The following is a 9,890-nucleotide window of genomic DNA, read 5'->3' on the forward strand; positions in this document are numbered from 1 at the left end:
AAAGGACCAGAGTTAAACTTTATAACTTAGTTAACTGCTGGTTTACACAGTATGTAATAAGATATGCAATTAGTTTTTCTAAAATGTCACTTGTCAGTTCTAGTTATAGAATAATAGATCTTCCATTTCTGACTTAGCATATCTTTAGCATCCCGTGTTCATTTTGATCTTCCTTTGTCAGTTAATCTTTACCATTGATCTTGCACATTCTTCAAGCTGCTTTTTGTAGACTTGTCAGTCCAACTGGTTGGATTGTTTGTTGATTGTTTATCTTGAATATTGAACTGGTCTGTGATTCTGTACTTTGAGAATTTTACTCGAGATCTCCAGTTTAGGCACATAAAGATCTTGACATCTCGATAAGTATAATGACTTATCAAGATCTCTAATGCTCTAGTGAATTTTAGTTACAGAGGTCTCTAAGTTCTCGAATGAAACTTTAGCTCGTCGAGATCTCTCAGCATCATGACTTCACTTTGTCAAATTATAAACAACACAATAAGATGAAAAGTACTGTACAAGATAAACAACACGAACAGTCAAATTATAATTTATGGTAAACAACACAATAAATCTGAAAATCACCTAAGGCTGAACAACACGAACAGTCAAATTATAAATCAAATTCTTAATAAGATAACATCCAATAATTCAGCATTTATATATGTGCTGTATACACTTTGATTAATAAGATGAAAAGTACTGTGACTCCACTTATTTGCTGAAAAATAACAACTAATCTCTAGAGAGTAGATGGACTAGTAGCTAAATTTCAACTCCATTGTAGCAACAAACCAGAAAGCTAGTAGCAAGATGAACATCCATTGCAGGCATCAGCAAACATGAAACATAACAAGATTTTCCAAAACAATCGAACTGACCTGAAAATTATTAAAAATGTAGAAGTTCACTCAAACTAAAATGGAGGGTTGCTGAATCAATGAAAGTAGAGCAAAAAAATTGCAGAATGTAAAAATTAGGCAAAGCATATAAATTAAAAATATGGCAGAAATTGTGTAAAGGACAAAATTTGATTACATAACATCTGTCCTATTAGTCGCTCAGCCTTCCCTTTTTACTCGTCAATGAAGACAAGAAGGAATACACATACAATTTAAAGGGCTACTGACATAATGAACTCTACTCATGTAGAGCTTTGTTGTCGATAGACTTGTCCAGATTCTGCACAAATGTACAACAGATGGTTTGTAAAGTAAGTATAAAACTTTCAAAACATAACACCATGAGAGTACCATATAGTACATGAATAAACATTGATACACAGGTATATAAACATACAGATGGAGATTAGAGGAGTCGTGTAAAGACGCTGAAATTATCAATTATAATTTATGAAAAAGGAAATGCTAATCTTTCTTATCAAACATTAAAAATCTTTCAAAAATATATAACTGAGTAGAACAGGCAAATCATTCCCATTAGTAACCGTACTATAAAACTGAGAACTATAAACCAAAAAAGGATCCTATATGCGATCATACTACTTAATATATAACACATATAATTAAGGATTACAAATCAGGTACCTTGATGAATATATTTCCTACTCCACTCTTATGAATGCTGGGATCACGATTAGAGTACATAACCCGAATTGATTTACCATTCAGTGGAGTAAAGTTCAAAACATCAATTGCCCTTTCCGCTGTACATAATTAATGACTAGTTCATGGTGTCCTATATTACCCCCATAATGTGCTTATGAACTTAAATTATCCACTGGATAGTTTTATCTCAATGACTACAATTTACAGTAATGAAAATAAACTATTAATTTTAACTTATGACCGATAATTGGATGCAGAAAATCTTATTCCTAAACATAAATACTTCAATATGATAACATTAGTGACTTTGAGTACTAATGCAACTAATGCAGGAGGGTCACAGTAAAACATGGCATATAAAATATAATGTGATATTATATGCACGAGACGTCGGGTAGAGGCCAGGATTTTAAACAAGTACTAAAGCTGAGGCCGTGCATAGATTCAATCAAACAGAGCCTGAAGGTACAAAACTTACATTGTTTCTTTCCTGTGCATTAAAGAAAGTCGCGTTAATAAATCTAAAATCCATACTTTATAATGCCAAGTACAATGCTTTATAACAAATTAATCTGTATTTAATATCTAAAGGAATAATAAACTAAATTACCAACACATCATACCATCTACCTCTCCACTAGCCAAGACTTTAATATGTATATCATGCAAATACCAAGTTGTCAAACAGAGGGTAAAAACTAACAAGAGAATATATAGTAAAATTGATGTGAAAAAACTGATAGCGTCCAATAAGGGATAATAAAAATAACCACCAAGATAAAAAAAACATACCTGATTATTTTATGGGAAGTAAAGTTAGACTTCTACGGATGGTTATTAGTGCTTTAAAATATCAGATTGCTGCTTCACATTAAAAAAATGAGTTTAGCGGCATGTACCAACCTTCAGTGATTTTGCATCTAAATTTAGGCCTCCTTAATCCATCCTAAGTTCATAATTATAAAAAGGTGATAACAAACTGCACTTAGATATCACATTGACTTAAAAGGCGGTAACAATGCGCATTATAACACTGGAAAAACAGGGGATGTTCTATATTTTATACATTTGGTATCGCTGGACAAGTAAATTCTAAGTCTTAATTTACATTGATTTATTAAATTGAGCACTAAATCAAACCATAGAGAGCTTATTAATTATATATGTTATGTATATAATTACAAAAAATTACAAAGAATCCATATTTCTTGTTAGAGTTTATTTAAAATATGGTTGGCCTATATATACTCTGGTACTTCATTCCTTATTTTAATAGGTGCCCCCTGATAGCTTGAACCAGCCCCTAAAAAATGTAGTACATGTTTTTGTTGTTACACTGGATTTACGCAGTTGTGTGTTCATTAAGTTGTTTTTATTGTAGTTCAGTTTTTTCTGCTAGTTTACATGGCAGAGTACTCTGATATTTCTCATATTTTTAGCTTATCTTTACTTGCAATTTGGCTATAGCCGTTTAAAAGCTACTGGTAGTACATAAGTCTGCCCTGCCCAAGAAACACACAAGTCCACGTCCTCTCAAAAAATTGCCTATATTATTAAGGAAACACTTATCACTAAGCCTCTCAAAAAATTGCCAAAATTCTTAAGGATGATAGTCTTGGTTTTTGTGAATGTATAGGTTAAACTATGCTATAACTTCATTACATTTATTGTTATTGTATATCTAGTATGTGCCCCCGTGATATCTAACTGGATTAACAAAAATATGGTACGACTCACATGAAATCTCACTTAAGTAACATCAACATAAACTTTCTAGACTTTTTAAGTAGAGTTTTCTAGAACTTGCTCCATTAAGTAAAAGAAAAGCAGTAAAGATGTGAAGAATCTAATCAATTTCAAATCAACTAAAACTTTTACTAAAATTAACAGGTTCAAATTCCAGATAGCTTAAAACATAGACATAAATTATTATTTATAGGATCAAAAGTTTAAATCAACTTATTCCTTAAATAGGGTCAAAAGTTTTAAAGTAGGATCATATTTTAAATTTTAATCATCAACTTTGATATAATATATATAATATAATAAGTATGAGACTTATTTCTCATATTTTTAGCTTATCTTTACTTGCAATTTGGCTATAGCCGTTTAAAAGCTACTGGTAGTACATAAGTCTGCCCTGCCCAAGAAACACACAAGTCCACGTCCTCTCAAAAAATTGCCTATATTATTAAGGAAACACTTATCACTAAGCCTCTCAAAAAATTGCCAAAATTCTTAAGGATGATAGTCTTGGTTTTTGTGAATGTATAGGTTAAACTATGCTATAACTTCATTACATTTATTGTTATTGTATATCTAGTATGTGCCCCCGTGATATCTAACTTGATTAACAAAAATATGGTACGACTCACATGAAATCTCACTTAAGTAACATCAACATAAACTTTCTAGACTTTTTAAGTAGAGTTTTCTAGAACTTGCTCCATTAAGTAAACGAAAAGCAGTAAAGATGTGAAGAATCTAATCAATTTCAAATCAACTAAAACTTTTACTAAAATTAACAGGTTCAAATTCCAGATAGCTTAAAACATAGACATAAATTATTATTTATAGGATCAAAAGTTTAAATCAACTTATTCCTTAAATAGGGTCAAAAGTTTTAAAGTAGGATCATATTTTAAATTTTAATCATCAACTTTGATATAATATATATAATATAATAAGTATGAGACTTATTTCTCATTTTTTTAGCTTATCTTTACTTGCAATTTGGCTATAGCCGTTTAGAAGCTACTGGTAGTACATAAGTCTGCCCTGCCCAAGAAACACACAAGTCCACGTCCTCTCAAAAAATTGCCTATATTATTAAGGAAACACTTATCACTAAGCCTCTCAAAAAATTGCCAAAATTCTTAAGGATGATAGTCTTGGTTTTTGTGAATGTATAGGTTAAACTATGCTATAACTTCATTACATTTATTGTTATTGTATATCTAGTATGTGCCCCCGTGATATCTAACTTGATTAACAAAAATATGGTACGACTCACATGAAATCTCACTTAAGTAACATCAACATAAACTTTCTAGACTTTTTAAGTAGAGTTTTCTAGAACTTGCTCCATTAAGTAAAAGAAAAGCAGTAAAGATGTGAAGAATCTAATCAATTTCAAATCAACTAAAACTTTTACTAAAATTAACAGGTTCAAATTCCAGATAGCTTAAAACATAGACATAAATTATTATTTATAGGATCAAAAGTTTAAATCAACTTATTCCTTAAATAGGGTCAAAAGTTTTAAAGTAGGATCATATTTTAAATTTTAATCATCAACTTTGATATAATATATATAATATAATAAGTATGTGAATTTGAGTAAACTCTCAAACTTGAATCAAATGACCACATAAAAGAACTTAAATTGATCACGTAAATATAAACTCCACATAAACCAATTATTCTCTTCTCTCATCTGCTAGACTGAACATAATCGGATAGCATAGAATACTATATTTTCCTTTAATTATGTATGAAAATTGTTTTTACTGTGCAGTATAGTTTTATAAACATATTCAGAGAAAAGAGAAGCAAGCTACTATAGCACAGCTGAGAAAATCATAATACACTGAAGAGAGACAGAATAGACTAATTATACAGTAATTATAACTAGAGACATAACAAAATAACACAATATCCATGTATGTTGTTTTAATTGTAGAACATGAATTGGAACAGAGGATCGATAATATCCACTCTAAATTAGAGACACCGTACACTAACAAACACAATATAGTACACCGAAGTTTAGAAGTTTAGAGACACACAGTGAAGTTTGGAGACAACAAAAACAATCAGTGCATAATCGCGGTTCCCCCAAATATATAATCAGGGCTTCAATCTGTGATTCAAGATGAATATATATAACTACTTGAACGACTTGACAGAGAACCCAAATGTAATTTACTTGCACTACTATCAGTGATTAGTTTAGCTTTTGTAATTGAAAATTTATAGATGATTAGACGTAATAATAGGAACTCTCGGTAGAGATAAGAGAGGATTAATTGGCTTGGGTTTGGTATTTAACGGACACATATAATTGATTTATATACGTTATTTTAATAGGACAGATATTTCTATTTTTCAATAGACGTATAAAATAATTTTATGTGTCTGTTTTATCATAACAGACGCATAATCATTTTTTCTTGCTATATATGCGATTGTGGAAGATAAAATAGACGCACAAAACTATTTTATATGTCTGTTCAGTCTATAACAGACGTAAATGAGAAGACGCATATTGCAGTTTTTGTACTAGTGAGTGCATTTAGATTTACTCTTCTCTCCCCTTATCAAGAAGAGAGTATTATTGTCTGGCAACATCTAACAGCTTTTTTTGCCCTTTTTGACATTATCTTGAGGTGGGAAAAATCAGCTAGATGCATGTTGTTCAAGCTTGTGTTATTGTCCATTTAGAACAATATCTACAATTTCAAGATATAGTGATTTCAACAAGTAGAATAGGAGACTTAGACCTGCAGAGAAAGTCTTTTAGTAACACAAGTCCTAAACTCTCTATTCTTTTAAAGTAGTCTTACTACTTCTCACTGCACTAGTCTCATGAATTTTAAGAGTTAGAGTTTCCTCACAAGGATTACTAAATCCAGAGACTCATTTACCTCTTCTTTTACCAGGAAGGATTCTGCCTCTCTTATTTTCTGTTTTTCACTCAATCTTTTCTCTCATCCTCACATGAAAGGATCAAATGTTGTTTGACCTATAGAAATAAGAGATGGCTGAGAAGAGTTGTCTGTGATCATATGATTAGGGGTGATCCATATAGGTCTAATCATACTCATTTCATCAGAAAAATAGATATGCATTTCATACCTTGTGAGACTTTGAAGAAGCAGCTGATTAATTTAACATTGGTATGCAGCTGCATCTTTCATTAGTTTCAACTGTTCTCACAGTGTTCTCAGTGATTCTGCCTTCATCACCATTTTGAGGTAATGGTTCTTGTGTGGTTGGAGATTCAAGAGTTGCTATATGACTTTGACATCCAGGTTCTTGTGTACTCTACTCCACTATTTGAATTTTGAGATTCTGTTAACCCTGTTTGTTGTGCAGTTGTGTCATGTTTTCAAGAGATTCTTCCTTGTCTTCTATACTATGTGAAGTATAGATTATTGTGGAACATGGATCAGGGAATGATTTTGCTGTTATGCCCTATTAAGACATAGGTTCTTGTATGCATGATCCAGGAAGTAAGAATCTTTTGATTGTCTCATCTATATGTCCAAGAGTAATCTCCTTTACTCTCTTTTAACTTTGCTGTTGTAGGAACTTTTGACAGCTTCCCTTAACAAATCCTCCCTAAGGTTGACATGACAGGGTTGATGAGCTACTGTGCAGACCATTAATAGATCTGGTCCTTTATTTGGAGATGAATCAGAATAGCTTGTAGCAGTTGTGATTTAGTCACAAGTATCCTCTTCATGAATTCTGAAAGATTTTAAATAAGCATAAGGATCTTGGCTTATTACATCCTTCTTTTCTCAAATAACAAACTAAATGAAGAACATTTTGTGAGGTTTCTGTCCTTTTGTAAAACAGGTTCCTTTTGAGAGTTACCTGAGTGGGGATTGTGTTTGAGTTTGTGTTTGTGTTGCTGTGCCTGGGTGAAGTGCAGTTTGGATGTGAAAGATGTATTAACTGCAGTTTAGCACAAATGCCGGTTGGGTGATCCATAGATCTCAGAAATCTTGTAATTAACAAGTTTCTTGCAATTTTTAGGCAAATTCAGAGAATTTTACAAAAAATTGATTTTCAAAGATGTTGACATACAAAAGTTAAGAGATTTAAAACATAAATCAAAAGAGATTTTGTGTAAAATTCTACTTTACTTATCCATTGATATGTCTGATGCATCAGATGAAATCAAATATGTTATCTCTGCTTCAAGTGATATGTCTGAGTTCCCCGTTCTTGTCTTGAAGAAATTGTGTTTACCCTGTACTGCATTGAACATATGTAACTTTATGATGTTTTCAGTTGCATACAGTATTACTGAAAATATGATACTCAGATGAATTGTAAACACATAGCAAATAAGAAACACACAGCTTTAAAGTAGAGAAGGTGAAATATTTTCATTAATATTGAAAAAGAGTACAGGAAGATTTAGATTTTAACAGTTTAAACCATAATCCTAACTACTCTAGTCTCTGCCTCTTCTCAGCTTCAATCCTCCTTGCCCTGCGTTGGTATGCTCTGGACATGGAGTGTGCAAGAGAAATGATTCTTTCTTGCAGCTCCAGAGCAGCAAAGCGTTCTGCTCACCCACCAAAGCACGTCTCTCTTTCTCCAGAGAGACTTCTCCCTCGAAAAATAGAAATTTTATCTGATCATCCCAAGAGAGTTCGTCAAAAACTTCAAGGGAAATATCAAAAGGGCTGCAAATGATCCCTTTGATGCGGACTCGAAGCCCAAAAGGGTCATAACAGACCTTATTGTCAGCCAAATGAAGGGCTGGAAGATAAACACCATTGTTGAGCGTGTAGAATACTTGAGCAGCCATTGGATAGATTTGAACAAGATGAAGGTTTGGAGTTAGGATGTTTGTTGAGAAAAAGAAATAGTGATGAATAATGAAGAGAGAAGGATTTGAATTTCTAGAGGGAGAAAAGAAGCCAAAGAGACACTTGAGTTGCCTGGTGAATAAGTGTTTTAACCACACACACACTACACGAATCTAGGCAGTCAAAAAGTGACTTAACTTTCTAGCTTAACTATTCCCCATGCAAGTACTCAAGAACACTTACACAAAAGGTGTAACTATTCCCCATGCAAGTACTCAAGAACAATAATTAAATTAAATACTCCGTACTGAGAAAGATTTATTTTGAATAAATTCAAAAACACATAATAAGCACTCAGTCAAATAAATTCAACTATTATCAGTATTCTCAAAATATCACATATAATATACTACTCTACGTACATTAGACTCACATATTCCATATTTGAAAAAAATATGCACATAAGCAAGTAAAAGTGTCAATAAGTTTGAGTAATTATAGACAAAGTATGTCAAAAGTATTTTGCTGAACATAATTTATGAATTAAATTATTCAAGTTTTTCATACTTTTTGCTTCTTTTGATATGTTATTTATTAACTTCATACATTTAGGATATGAATTAATAAATATACAATTTACTTAGAGTTTTTGAAAGATTCCAAGTTAAAGTATGTATCGAGAAGTCTGGGTATTTATAGAAAAAGTAAATGACTAGTCGAAAACTCAAAAATAGATATTTGGAGTTTGCCTATCGAGAAGTCATTTTAATAAATGAAGTAATATCAAGAAGTCATTTTAGATTACTCATTTAGAGAACTCAAAATTGACTTATAGAGATGTTAAATAAATATCCAGTTTTTCCAAAAAGTTGACTGAATTAATTCCAACTTTTATTAGAATAAATTCAAAAATAAGAATTAGAAAAAAATTTCAAAGAGTATTTTACCAAAATAATTTATTGATTTAAATTATCTCAGTTCTGAGTTATTGATACATCAACAATTGTATTTGTAGAGAACTCTGTGAACTATCAGTACTAGAGAACTGTTCAAGTAGGTATCGATAGGTCATTGTTAAGCCTATCGAGGAGTCATTCGAGAAATCAGTAAATTGACTCATCGAGGAGTCACTCGAGAAGTCCTAAAATGACTTGTCGAGAAGTCAATTTTGACTTATCGAGAACTCAATTCTCTATATACTTTTGGTTTTTGAAATTTTGCCTTGTGTTAATTTTACATATTAAGGATGTAAATTGACAACTGAGCAGTTTACTTAGAATTTGAAAAATTCCAAGTTGAATTTTAATTTGAAAAACAAATATAATTCATATTTCAGTTAATTTCCAATTAAATCAAATTTACTGGAGATTAATCTGCTGCAAAACATTAGATGAGTTCTTGCCTTAGGATGAAGAATTAAGCATTCAAATTTCACCTACAAGTCTAGTGAAAGTTGCTTCATACAAAGGTTTAGTAAAAATGTCAACCAATTGTTTTTCTGTTGGTATAAAAATGAGCTCAATGGTACCATTTGTAGCATGTTCTCTAATAAAATGGTACCTTACATCAATGTGCTTTGTCCTAGAATGTTTAACTGGATTAGCTACTATAGATATAGCACTAGTATTGTCACACATAATAGGAATTTTATGTAAAACTATGCCATAATCCATTAGCTGATTTCTAATCCAAAACACTTGAGCACAACAACTTCCTGCAGCTATATATTCAGTTTCAGCTGTAGAAGTTGATACAGATTGTTGTTTCTTGCTAT

The 9,890-nt window shown here is 31.5% G+C and overlaps 1 long non-coding RNA gene across 1 annotated transcript; it reads right to left on the reverse strand.

The window, feature by feature from the left end:
- Nucleotides 1–514: 514 nt before the first annotated feature.
- Nucleotides 515–5,611, reverse strand: LOC141692259 (uncharacterized). The gene is made up of 2 exons (XR_012562787.1): nucleotides 1,039–5,611; nucleotides 515–881 (listed from the first exon to the last, which is right to left on the reverse strand). It is a non-coding gene; the product is annotated as an uncharacterized LOC141692259 (long non-coding RNA).
- Nucleotides 5,612–9,890: the final 4,279 nt, after the last annotated feature.

The sequence above is a fragment of the Apium graveolens genome, chromosome 10 (assembly GCF_009905375.1).
Source record: "Apium graveolens cultivar Ventura chromosome 10, ASM990537v1, whole genome shotgun sequence".
NCBI lineage: Eukaryota > Viridiplantae > Streptophyta > Magnoliopsida > Apiales > Apiaceae > Apium > Apium graveolens.